The sequence below is a fragment of the Crocuta crocuta genome, unplaced genomic scaffold (genome assembly GCF_008692635.1).
Source record: "Crocuta crocuta isolate KB4526 unplaced genomic scaffold, BGI_CrCroc_1.0 scaffold81, whole genome shotgun sequence".
NCBI classification, from domain to species: domain Eukaryota; kingdom Metazoa; phylum Chordata; class Mammalia; order Carnivora; family Hyaenidae; genus Crocuta; species Crocuta crocuta.
Window position 1 is genome coordinate 2529789 of NW_027527808.1, and position 12866 is coordinate 2542654.

Below are 12866 nucleotides of genomic sequence, written 5' to 3' on the forward strand. Positions count from 1 at the left end.
GTGGACCACTTGGCTGGGTGTCCGAGGAAAAGAGACTCCTTTCATGCACAGACTCCCGGCGCCACAGACCCCTGGCATCTGCATGAGGCTGGTTAGTGACCAGAGCCGCGTGTGGTCTAAAGATGGTAGAGTGAGAGGCACTGGGCACGAGCGGACAGAGAAAGCAGAGAGAACTGGAGGCGGATTTGGCAATACCTAGCTTAACTTCCTAAAGCCCTGGGATGTCAGTGGGCCACCTGACCAGTCTCTCTTACTACACACATCCTGCCACCTCCCATCCTGGGACCCGGGAAGATTCTCACCTGTTCAGAACCTTTCAGCCCCAGAAAGCAACAACAGTGGGAACTCTGGGAAATTTAAAAATAAATATTATACTTCTGGGATTCAAAGCCCTCATATAACATGTGTATTAATTTTCTATTGCTCCCGTAACATATTACCACATATACAATGGCTTAAATATGACAAATATATCAATTTATAGTTCCTTATAGGTCAGAAGTCTGAAATGGGTCTGCTGGGCTGCATTCCTTCTAGAGGCTCCAGGGGAGATCCATTTCCTAGCCTTTCCCAGCTTCTGGAGACCCCTTCCTCCATCTTCAAGGCCAGCACTGTAACCTCTCCTCTCTGATAACCTGCTTCCTTCTCATAAAGACCCTTGTGATTACACTGGATCCACCTGAATAATACGGTATAATCTCCCCAGCTCAAATTACTTAATTTAACGACAGCTTCAAAATGCCTCGTGCTGTGTAAAAACATACATTTGTAGGTTCTAGGGATTAGGATGTGGATGCCTTTGGGGACCAGTAGTCAGCCTATTACAACATGTGAATATGATTTTCTACTTTCACACATCTGGTCTTCAAACATATTTATAGAAATGTATATGAAAATAGAGGGCTGCACGCAGTGAAGTAAAAAGATTAGAAATAAATATGAAATTAAAAAGAATTAGAAATAAAATATGACCTGTTCCCAACATATTAAGAGATGCTACTTGGGTTTTTTCATTTCTGTTTTTGTTTTTTAAAACCTCTCCTCATTTTTTTAAAAATAGTTATTTATTTTGAGAGAGATAGAGAATCCCAAGCAGGCTCTATGCTGCGAGCACAGAGCCTGACTCTGAGCTCAATCTCATGAACTGTAAGATCATGACCTCCGCTGAAATCAAGAGTTGGGTGCATAACCAATTGAGCCAAATCTCTCTTTTACATATATATGTGTATATATATATACACATATATATATGATTATTTATTTATTTTGAGAGGGAGAGAGCACAGGAGGGGCACAGAGAGACAGGGAGGGAGAGAGAAAGAATCCTAAGCAAGCTCCACAGAAACTGATGTGGGGCTCGAACTCACAAACCATGAAATCATGACCTGAGCTGAGGTTGGATGCGTTATTAACCGACTGAGCCACCCAGGTGCCTCCAAATCTCTCCTCTTTTTAAATAGAATGAGGAATTGGAAACTGGAAGAGCAGAGGAGCCTCTGGGAAAAACAAAACTGCTACCAGGTATTCTAAGAGCAGAGAGCATGTTAATAACCTTGCTTCTTGTCTTTTATTAAGTGTGAACAGGTGCCTTATTACATAAATAAAGGCAAGCGATTTTTAACCAAACTACCTCTGAAGTTTATGTATATTTTTGGAAGTCTTTTTACTTCTTTGTGAAAGTGAAAAGGCTTCTACTGAGGATAAAATTGGAATCTTTGACCCTAAAATAAAGTATTATCTGATTATCAAATATTTCCTTTCCCTAGAACTATTTTCTGGGGTACTTAGTATTACTGTGTATTTATCAGAATAAAATTGCTAAGCTTTTCATATTCAGAGATAAAAATTTATGATGAACGGAAAGAAGTGTTCTCTTTAAGCCTGGAGATGAAATCAAAATTCAATTTTATTACATTTAAGAAAATGAGAATGGGGTTCTTTTATATTTATTTAAACATATGGCTTTAGCAGTCTTACTTAATATTTATACCTGGCTGCTATATTAGATAGGTACATCACCTATTGAAAAAAGAAAAGAAAAATAACTGAGTGGGAAAGAGAACTAACTTCTCTGGCAGTCATCCCTGCCATGGTATCACTTCTTCCAGGAATCCGTCCTAAGGCATTAGCTGGAGAGAGGGTAGCCTGCTGCTGAGCAAAGTTCATAGGGATAGATAGAAGTCCCTGCAAATTTGATTGATAAAGTGGCCCCAGATGTCAGATTGCATCGTGCAGACCGGAATGCTAAGGAATTTAATTTTTTTAAATTTAAATATTTACTTCTTTTTGAGATAGAGAGAGACAGAGCACGAACAGGGGAGGGGCAGAGAGAGAGGGAGACACAGAATCCGAAGCAGGCTCCAGGCTCTGAGCTGTCTGCACAGAGCCTGGCATGGGGCTCAAACCCACGAGCCATGAGACCATGACCTGAGGTAAAGTCAGATGCTTCACCCACTGAGCTATCTAGGTGCCCCAGGAATGCTAAGGAATTTTAAATTCCCTTTTGGGATAGGTTGAATGTACTGAATCTTCAACATTATATGTTCACTTTAGAGAAAAATCTTTACAGGTCACCATGGTCACATATAAATCATACATTTTTCTGCCTTCACCATTTCTTCCCCTTACTCTGCTCTATTAATCTAAACAATAATAATATTTTTTGTTTGTGCAGTGTTTGTTCTGTGTCAGACAGGGCTCTGAGCATTTTACATACAAAGTTTCATTTGATCCTTGCAATGTCCCTGTAAAATGGATACTATTATCCTCAGTTCATAGATGAGGAAACCAAATTTAAGTAATTTTTCCAAGGCCATAGAGCAAGCAGGTTGCAGAGCAAGCAGGGGGGAGTACAAACGTTCAACTCCAAATTTCCACACCCTTACACCGTACTTCTATTTTGCATCTTTTAACAGAACACAATGTCTAGATTCCGGGTGGAGTTTCTGCATTGTAGATATTAATAAGGAAGGTAAATGTCATGGAATTACTGGCTAAACTATCTTTGCTTCCCGCTACCTTGTCCGTGAGACAAGAGGCCACCCTTTCTGGATCTGGAACATGCTCCTTCCTCTCCATTATCTGTGAATAGAGCCTTCCTGGCAGTAAATCACTCAGTGGTTTTCCTTCTCCCCTACTGACCCACAGAGGCCTGATTCACACTCCGTGAATTCCGTATACATCACCCAGCTTGTAAGCAGTGTGGCTGTCACTAAAGGAACAAAGTCATTTTATAGTCTCTTTCAAAAGCGAACAAACCTGGACAGCACCATGAAGCCCTTCAGAGGGACGGGGAGGGAGCCCAGCCCCCACACCATGAGCGTGGAGCCTGGAAGAGAGAAGGGCGATGTTGCTTTGGGGAGTTCACAGGGACATTCAACGCTAACTTTGCTTCCTTTTTCTGGCAACCCGTTTCCCCAAACCACCCTCGGCTGCCAATCAGACGACGGAAGTCCAGCGATTTGATACACTTGGTTCAGGGAGCCAGGGCCACCTCGATGGCATGCGTCACACAGGACAGCCACGTGGGGTTGGGCAGTGGGGATATACACACAGGGGCTCTCAGTCAGTGTACTGCCCGGTGTTTTTGCATATAAACAAAACCAGCTTAAAACAAAGCTGCAGAGCCTTTGGGTGGCACATTCTGGATGGAAAAAAGGGCCAACCACAGCTCCCATGCTAAGGGCGAAGGGTATTACAGGTTGTGCCCCTGGCAGCTTAAGGTCCTGCCTGCGTTCTTATCACTCTGCCTCGATGCCCGGTTTCAAAGTTTGGAGCCGAGGAAAACGCGGAATTCAGTACAAATGGTGGTGTGCAGACCAAGAACCAAGAGCATGAGAAAAGAAGGGGAAAACGCTAGTCCTAAAGGCTCTCTCATTTTTCCCTAATTTCCCTAATTTTTGCTAATTTCCCTAATTGCCTACCAATTGATCTTTTTCTTCTGTTTTAAAAATTAAAATTTTTATTCTCTGTTCAGGAGCAGAACGGTAACTTCATGGGTGACATTAAAAAAGAACAGCATTAGACACCAACAGTTCTTGGTGCTATGATTAGTAGTTGCTGCTGCTTGTCATAATATATCAGAAAAACAGCAACCCATCTGTTCCAAATTGATACAGCGAAGGCTCAGTAAGAAGTGTTTATCCAGATTCTGTGGGGAAGTGTCTGCATTTTATGGCATATTGACGTGTGTGCCCGGGCAGCTAAAAGATGTCAGATGCCAGCTTTCTACCTAGCTCTGTATCATGTAACATCTGTCACCACGATAGCTAAGGGTTTTGACAAGTGAGCTGTTTTAGCATGAAAATGTCCAAGTGGGAAGAAGAATATTCTGGCTGAAAGTTTAATGCCACTTCAAATCTATGATGCCACTTAGGCTACACTGTACTGAGGATGTAATAGGAAATGGAATCAAACCACCACCCCAACCCACAAAACAAATTGCTATTAACACCCTGTGTTGGCGTCTCCCAAGCACTTAGCACTAGTGGTAATTAGCAGCACATAATTGCTAATGACTAATTACCTTGGCCTGTGGAGACATCAGGAGAATCAAAGTAAACTATTGTCCAAAAGCCTGACTTAACAGATACGTAATAAAACTCCAAGTTTTAATAGCTTTCAAGAACTCCTGGGCTGGGGGAGTATTAGGGGAGTAGAGAGCTGAGGGGCAGGTTCAGGAGGGTAGCTGGGAAGAGAAGGCATGTGAATAAACTGTTATTTACATCTGAGGAGGTAGAAATGGGCAATTCTCAGCCTCTGTATGCTAATGTCTCAGAAAATAAATTTCATTCACAGAGGCTTATGAAGTTTCTTCAAGTATACATTTACTTGAAGGTCTATTTTTCCTTTGGACTCTGTTGTCTGAGGGTGTGATACCTAAAACTTACTGTAGGAACATCTGGTATCCTTAATAAAACATGTCAGATAAATGGGTGGCTTCTGGGCAGCATATGTGGCTATAAGAAGATATAAATAATTCACTTTTCTGGAAAAAATATCAAGGTCGAAGAGATGAGTCTTTATTACAAGGTGTTAATGAGGTGTCACAAGAACGTGCGGCCCTGCCTACTAAATTCCCCCTGCCTGCGTCCTTGAGTGAGAAGCCATCACAACTTCAGAATTTCCATAAGAAAGGGTTTAGGGACGTCGATGGAGTTAGCAAAATAGACTGGAGAGCTCGTTTTGAAGCTGTATTGACGAAACAACCACAGTTTTGACTTGTAGGTTTACTTGTTTTGGGAGAATGACTTTGGGAGAGGGGAGGTTATAGGGTTAAAGTCCATCTCCTTCCTCCCCTGGAGCCACCCCCTGGAACTGTCACTGCAGGGAAGGAAAAGGATTCTTTGAACATTTGTATTCCCTTCTGGTTTTCTTCATTTACTCGATGTATTGACTTTTTGTAGAAAAACCAGAGGCGGGCTTGAATTTATCATCAGTTAATCTCACCCACATTTAAATGCCTGCATTCAAACCCTGTTGATTTGTTTTACATAACTGAAATGCATATCTTTTTATAAAAAACTTAAAGTTTAGTTTTACTTTTGTATTATTTTTAATACTTTAAAGGGGTTCAAGTGGTTCTTTGGGGATTAAAACTCATATATATGGCGATTTAAAATGCAGCTCTAGTCTAACTACCCTGTGACCTAGCAATTGCACTACTAGGTATCTATCCAAAGGATACAAAAATGCTGATTCAAGGTTGGCACAGGCACCCCAATGTTTACAGCAGCACAATCAACAGCAGCCAAATTATGGAAAGAGACCAAATGTCCATCAACTGATGAATAGATCAAGATGTGGTATATAAACAATGGACTATTACTTGGTGATCATAAAGAATGAAATCTTGCCATTTGCAACAATGTGGATGGAATGAGTGTATTATGCTAAGTGAAATAAGTCAGAGAAAGACAAATATCATATGATTTCACTCATCTGTGGAATTTAAGAAACAAAACAGATGAACACAGGGGATGGGAAGCAACAATAAGATAAAAACAGAGAGGGAGAAAAACCTTAAGAGAATTTTAAATGCAGAGAACAAATTGAGGGTTGCTGGAGGGTAAATGGGGGAGGGGCTTTAAGGGGGGGGGATGAGCACTGGGTGTTGTATGTAAGTGATAAATCACTAAATTCTACCCTGTAATCACATTACACTATGTGTTAACTGATTTGGATTTAAATAAAGATAAATAAATAAATAAAGTCAAAAAATAAATAAAACATGTTAAATTAAAAAAATAAAGACATTAAATAAAATGCAACTCTCTTCTGACATGCCAACCAAACAACCTGTTACTTCTAAGACCCTGGTCACAATAAAACTAAGGAGATAAGTTGGTATTTTTAGGCTCCTAAAAGTCAGGGATTACTTCAGAAACCTCACAGTTTAGAAAAAAATGACCTTGAACATCCATGTAGATGGATCTCCTTACACACACATCACGAATACCAGTGCCAAACAGAGGCAGAATAACAGGTTAGCACCCTTTCTGAAGGATATTCTGTACATTTCTATTTACTGTTTATTTTGGGAAAAGGCCAGGTAAGGAATGATGGACAAAGTGGACCACTGGCAGGCATTCTGAGCCTCACATTTATTGTGTCAAGCAGTCCGGCTATGGCTCCAAGCTTGCACACCCCAACAGAACACAACTATCCTGGATTCAAGGAGATGCATTTTCCTTAAAAGGCAGAGGGTCCCTACCCCATGTTGCTTAGTGGAGTAGTTCTCTACATTTTCTGTGGGAGAAATTCTGGCAAATACTCTTTTCTATGTCCGTTTATACTTTCAGTGATGTCTTAATACTCAGTAACATTTTTGCACCCCTTAACATTTGATACCTAAATGGCTGTCAGCCGACCTGCCACTTAATGTTGCTTGAGTCCATACCAATCCCCCCCACCCCACTCCATTCTTATGGTCTTATGCAAATGAAGTCGTTTGCTTGGTCGGGAAGCACAGCATTTTAAAGTTTTGTTTAGTTTTTTTTAGCTCTAGAGCTTTTTTACTCCCACTCTTTCTGAGTATGAGGTATCTGGGCCATCCGGCCCCCATTTTTCTTACTTCAGTCATTAAAGTCTTGATAAGATTCATGCTTGTCTTTGATTGTCTCAGTCTAAGCTTTTCCAATTTTCTTCTGCCTTGAGTCAGAAACTTTTAGTGAGGAAACTCTGATCAGGAAGAAACTTTAGAAAATTGTACAGTAAGAAGCCATTTTTTATAACTTGCTACATAAAATTGTCACCTGATTTGTCTAGACAAGAAACTTAAGTTTCCATCTGTATTAGTTTCCTATTGCTGCGGTAATAAATTACCACAAATTTAGTGGCTTAAAACAATATACATTTATTATTTTATGGTTTTGGGGGGTCAGAATTCTGAAATGGATCTCAATAGGCTAAAATAGAAAATTTGGCAGAGTTGGCATCTGTTTGGATGTTCTAAAGAAGTACGTATTTCCTTTTACAGCTCCTAGCAGCTTGCTCAGTTTGCTTTTGACACATGGTCCCTTCCTCCATCTTCAATGTTAGCAATGGCAGGTCTCACATTACTTGGACACTAACTCTTCTGTTTCCCTCTTCCACACTGAAGGGCCCCGGTGATCACACTAGGCACCCTTGGATAATCCAAGCTTATCAACGACTCCAAGGTCAGCCGATCAGCAACCTTAATTCCAACTGCTACTTCATTCCCCTTTGCCATGTAATGTAACATATTCACAGGAATATGACGTGGGCATCACTGGGAGGCCATTATTCTGCCTACCACCCCATCTTAAAACACTCATCTAAATATTATAAGGCTTGGAGTATTCTCTCTTTCAGTATTTATTCCTGACTGATCGTCTACTCATTAGAGTTCTGGGTTTGTTTCCCAAAGAATTCCACAGTGGGGGCCACTTCTTAAAAGGGAATTGGAAGTAGAACAAAAGGGAAATGGACAAGAATCATCCAATTCCTTTGAGTTCACTGAAACACCCAAGGGAGAAGACGGAGAACGATAGACCAGAAGACTAAAAGTAAACATCATTGTCTACTATGACTCATCCCATTGCTAGATATAAACTGAGCAAGTCATTAAATTTAGTCCATTTCAATTTGATTCAAGCAAACAACAACAACAAAACACAAAAAAGGAGAGAATATTGGTGAATATAAAGCTGGAGGCCCTTGTGTGACTTCCTATCACATGGGGGAGATGAGACAAGTTCCAAAAAGACACTAACAGAAGGCAAAGTAAGGTGATTTCATAACTGATGTACCACAGAGCAACAGGGACATAAAGGAGGGAAGGGATATGTTTGAGGAGATGGCTTTTGAGGTGGACCCTGATGGATGAAGGGGTGCAGATTACACAGGAAAAGTGCCAAGCAGAGAGGTTATAGGAGCAAAGATACAGTCACTTGAGTACTAGGAGATGCCTGCATGAATTGCCAACTGCAACATAACCCATCTAAATCAGGATTTTATACCCTCTTTATGTTTTACACGTTGGGCCAGATAATTATTTGGTGAGGGGGACTGTCTTACGCACTGTGCAATGCTTAACAGCGTCTCTTGCCTCTACCCACTAGATACTCAGCAGCACTCTGTGAACAACCCCCTGCTCTGACAAACCAAAGTATCTCCAAATATTGCCAAATGTCCCCTGAGGAGCAAAATCTACTCCCTCACCCCTGTTGAGAGGCACTGATCTGCATTCACGTTTAATGTTTATCTCAGATTATGATTTGGGACCAATATGAAGTTAACAGCTAAATCAGACACAGCTGTGGGCTGACAGTGTTCAAGGAGCCTCGTTTCTTTAGATATTGTCTAGACTATTCAAGATTTAATGAGCAGCTCTGAAAATATGTTATTAACTGTGGCGACTCAGCCAGTCCCAAGCACCCTAGTCTGGAGATACAGACATAATGTAGAAAATAAGAGGCATAACGTTCAAAGGGCAGAGCCCACCCAGCTGCCCTTCCCAGAGGACAGGTCTGATGAGCCCCAAAGGGGGGCTCTTGCCCCTTCTCATTCCTACTTCAGAGGCCCTCATCTTCCCTCACCCTCATGTGGCAACACCCTCTTAACTGGTTTCCCCTCTCAAGCTAGGAAAATGCCCTTTCTATATGTAGCCTTTTACTTGGAGATGTCTGGCTTAATTTTAAAAGAATCCTTGGTTTTCATTTCCAGTTGTTAATGTGTGCTCTGGTTATCCTCACTTCATCCCTGACTATCACTTTTTCTTTTATCCCTTTAGGTAGCCCAAGGATGCTAATGATGCCCTCACTCATTGAGAAGTGAAATGGTAGTCAGGGAGGGGGTAAGCTTTAGGAAGGGGGCAGGAGTCAGAGCTATCTATTGAACATATTACTTATTTAAAACATAGTAAAACAAAAAAAAAATTATTCCAATTCAGCTCCGCCCCCCCCTCCCCCCACGTACACTGATGGTGCCCTGTGCAAATCGCTTCCATCTCTTCCAGCAGCTCGGTGTGTGCATCGCCACCTCTGTAGGTTTCACCAGTTCCTGTAAGTGAAAGAGGTCTGTCCTTTGGCAATGGAGCTGCCAGCCCATAAGGAAAACAGGAACTACCAGAGAGTCTTCATTTCCCTGAGGGTGGACAGCAGATGACAACTGACTGGTGTGGGCATACAAAAACCCAGCTTCCTGCCTTAAGGTGGAGCAAACTCTGAAATGCAATTTATATTCCAGAGTTCCTCATAGGATCGGGCTGTCTGGGACTTAACTTGAAACTGCCCTTCTGCTTGGCTTCTTGCCTCTCCCCATCCTTGTTTCTTCCACTTCCTTACTAGTTTCTTCTGGGATCATTTCCTTAAAAAAATTATTTGAACTCAAGCCCTTGGTTCAGGGTCTGCTTCTGGGACCACCCAAACGTACACTCACCCCTAAAATTCCTTCACCAGAAATCTATCTAAGATAAAGATTTGAGCACGTCCCTCCCCTGCTAAAGCTTCTAGTAGATGCTCCCTACCTACTTGATGCCTTCATGCGGCCTTCAAGGCTGGCCCTCACTGACCCTTGCCGACCTCTCCAGCTGTAAGTCTCAACCCATCCCAATTTCCTACTCTGTGGTTCAGAAATGTTAAACGTCTCTGGTTCCTCATTCATCTCCTTGTCGTCTGCTTGGTTTCTGGTGTTCCCATTATCTAAGAAACTTCTAGTAGCCTCTCAGCCTGCACAGACCCTCCAGGTGGGCTACAGATAGGTCTAATAAACTATCAATCACTTTCATTGCATTTACCACATATTTCCATTCTCTTCTTGTCTGTCTCCTCAACTAGACAGCGACATCCCTAAAAGCAGGAAGCACGCCTTTATCGTTTTAAAATCCCCACTCGTGAGCACTATGCCTGACACATAGAAAAGGCTGTTGTTAAAGCTTTTGAATGAATTCACATAACCATATTCTTTTCTGTAGAGTAACCAGAGGTATTGAAGGTAATTACAGCAGCACATACTTCAATTCTATCACATGGAAACTAGAAACTCACTCTCAGAATTAAAAAAAAATGGCGAAGACTTTCAAAATATTTATGCAGTCAAGACATAACTACCTTGGTTGAACTGATTAGACAAGGGTATTAGGGCTTCATCCTACAATATATACCTTGGGCTTTTTTTGCTAACAATTCCTGTACTCCATCTCAGATGATATAACTGGCCCATCAGAGCCTTTATGTAACCCTTGTTGTTTTTTTAGTGGCTTTGTTTACAAAGCATTTTTTTTTAACTTTGTGGTTTTTGTGGATTCCACAGGACTGCTCCCTGACCTACCTCCTGGATTAGGAACACAGCCTGCTAGCTCCACGGCAGCCACTCACCACCATGCCTCATTCCTTAGCTGGGCTGGCATAAGAGAAAATGCCACAGGAAAAACAACGGAGAGCTAAAATAAGCTTGCTTGGTTTCATCCTGCCAGAAACTATTTGGGAGAATAATTCAACATCCATCAAATGTGAAAATGTCAGAAATTAGGAGAAAAAGAAATGTATTTGCTACTTTTAAGGAAAAGTCACATCCCATAAATTGGAGAAGAGTGTTTGCAACATTCAGAAACTTGGCAATAGGATTTGTGGCCTGGACAGCCAGGGTCATAATGAGGTGAGAGGCCATTCCATTGAGCAAGGGGAGGTTTTTCTTTATGGTCCACATCTGGAAGATATCGAGCCAGAGCTGCATTGGAAGCACCCAAAGAATCACAACATATGTGTCATTGGAAGTCTGAATGAGGGTCCTTTCCTGTTTCATGTCTCTCAAATTATGACCTATGTGCTACTCATTCCAATCCCCTCTTGCCAACTCAAAGACATCATTCTGGTACTTTTTCCTCTCCTTCCCTGCATCACCAATTCTTCCTCTCTCTGGGTCATTCTCATCAGCATCAAACCTGTTATTTCTTTTATTGTCTCCCAAAGCCTCTCTTGATCCCTCCTTTTCCCTTCGGTTCCCGTGTCATTTCACTTCCATCATTATAACGGGCGTCCATTAAAATTTTTTCTAGTCTCTTGTTTCCAATTACTTTCCTCATATACTCATTTTAACCCTCTCCAATGGGGCTTTGCCCCCTTACTCTACCAAACTGCTCTTGTCAAAGTTACCATTGGCCATCACATTGCCAAACCCAATGGTGAGCTCAGTCCTCAATTTACCTGATCTGTCAGCAGCATTTAGCAGAGGTATTCACTCTTTCAAAAAAACACTTTTCCCCCAACAAGACTTCTAGGAAATGCACACTCTTGGTTTTCCTCCTTGCTCATTGGTGTGTCCTTCTGTCTCTATGCTAATATCTCTTCCTCTCCTTGGCTCCTTGACATTGAAGTGTTACAGGCTCAGTCCTTAGAACTCTTTTCTCTCTCGACTCCCTTGGTGAACTCACCCAGTATGGTACTTTAAAAGCCATAGGTATGGTAATGACTTCTAAACTCTGTTCAGTCTAGAATTCTCCTCTGAATTCTAGATTTGTATCTGCTTACTCAATATTTCTACTTGGATGTCTAACATACATCTCAAACTTAAAATGTCCTAAGTGAATTCTTGGTCTTTCCCAGAAAACCTCTCCATGAAGATTTTCCCATCTCAGTGATATCTTCACATGGCTCAGGCTTGATATCTTGGACTTATGCCTAACTTCTCTCTTTTCCTCACACCCTACAACTCATGAGTGAATCCTATTGGCTCTGTTCTCAAGATCTATCCAAATCTGATCACTTTTCACTATCTCCACTGCTCCCTTTATGGTCTAACTAAATCATCATCAGCTCTCTCCTAGATTATTGCAATAATCTTTAATATTTTTTAAAAATGTTCTATTCGTTTTTGAGAGAGCACAAGTGGGGAAGGGACAAAGAGAAGAGGGAGACAGAGGATCCAAAGCAGGCTCCATGCTGATAGCAGTGAGCTAGACGTAGAGCTCAAACTCAGGCAAGATCATGACCTGAACCTAGATAGATGCTCAACCAACTAAGCCACCTGGTGCCCCTATTGTAATAATCTCCTAATTGGTCTCCCTGCTTCTACCTACTTAAAAATGACATCAATCCCATATTCCCATGCACTCACCTTTATTCCTTGCTTTGTTTTACCATTTACTAACATTTAACTTTGTACACACACATACACACATATACAGAGGTATAGTTTACATACAGTTCAAAACACTCATTTTAAGTATGCCTTTTGATGAGTCTGACAGTGAAGACACAGAACATTTCCATCAGGTCAAAAAAGTTTTCTTTTGCCTCTTTCTTCACAGTAAATTTATCTCCCCAACCCTGGCTCTAGGCAACAACTCATGTGCTCTTTAATGATGGGTTGGGAGTGGGAGAAAACAACATGTTTTACTCGAATGG

General features: G+C 41.5%; 1 long non-coding RNA gene across 4 annotated transcripts in view; it reads right to left on the reverse strand.

Moving 5' to 3' along the window:
- LOC144240086 (uncharacterized) overlaps nucleotides 1-12866 on the reverse strand; it is a 185206-nt gene that overhangs the window by 68220 nt on the left and 104120 nt on the right. The gene's annotated exons all lie outside the window — the stretch shown is intronic.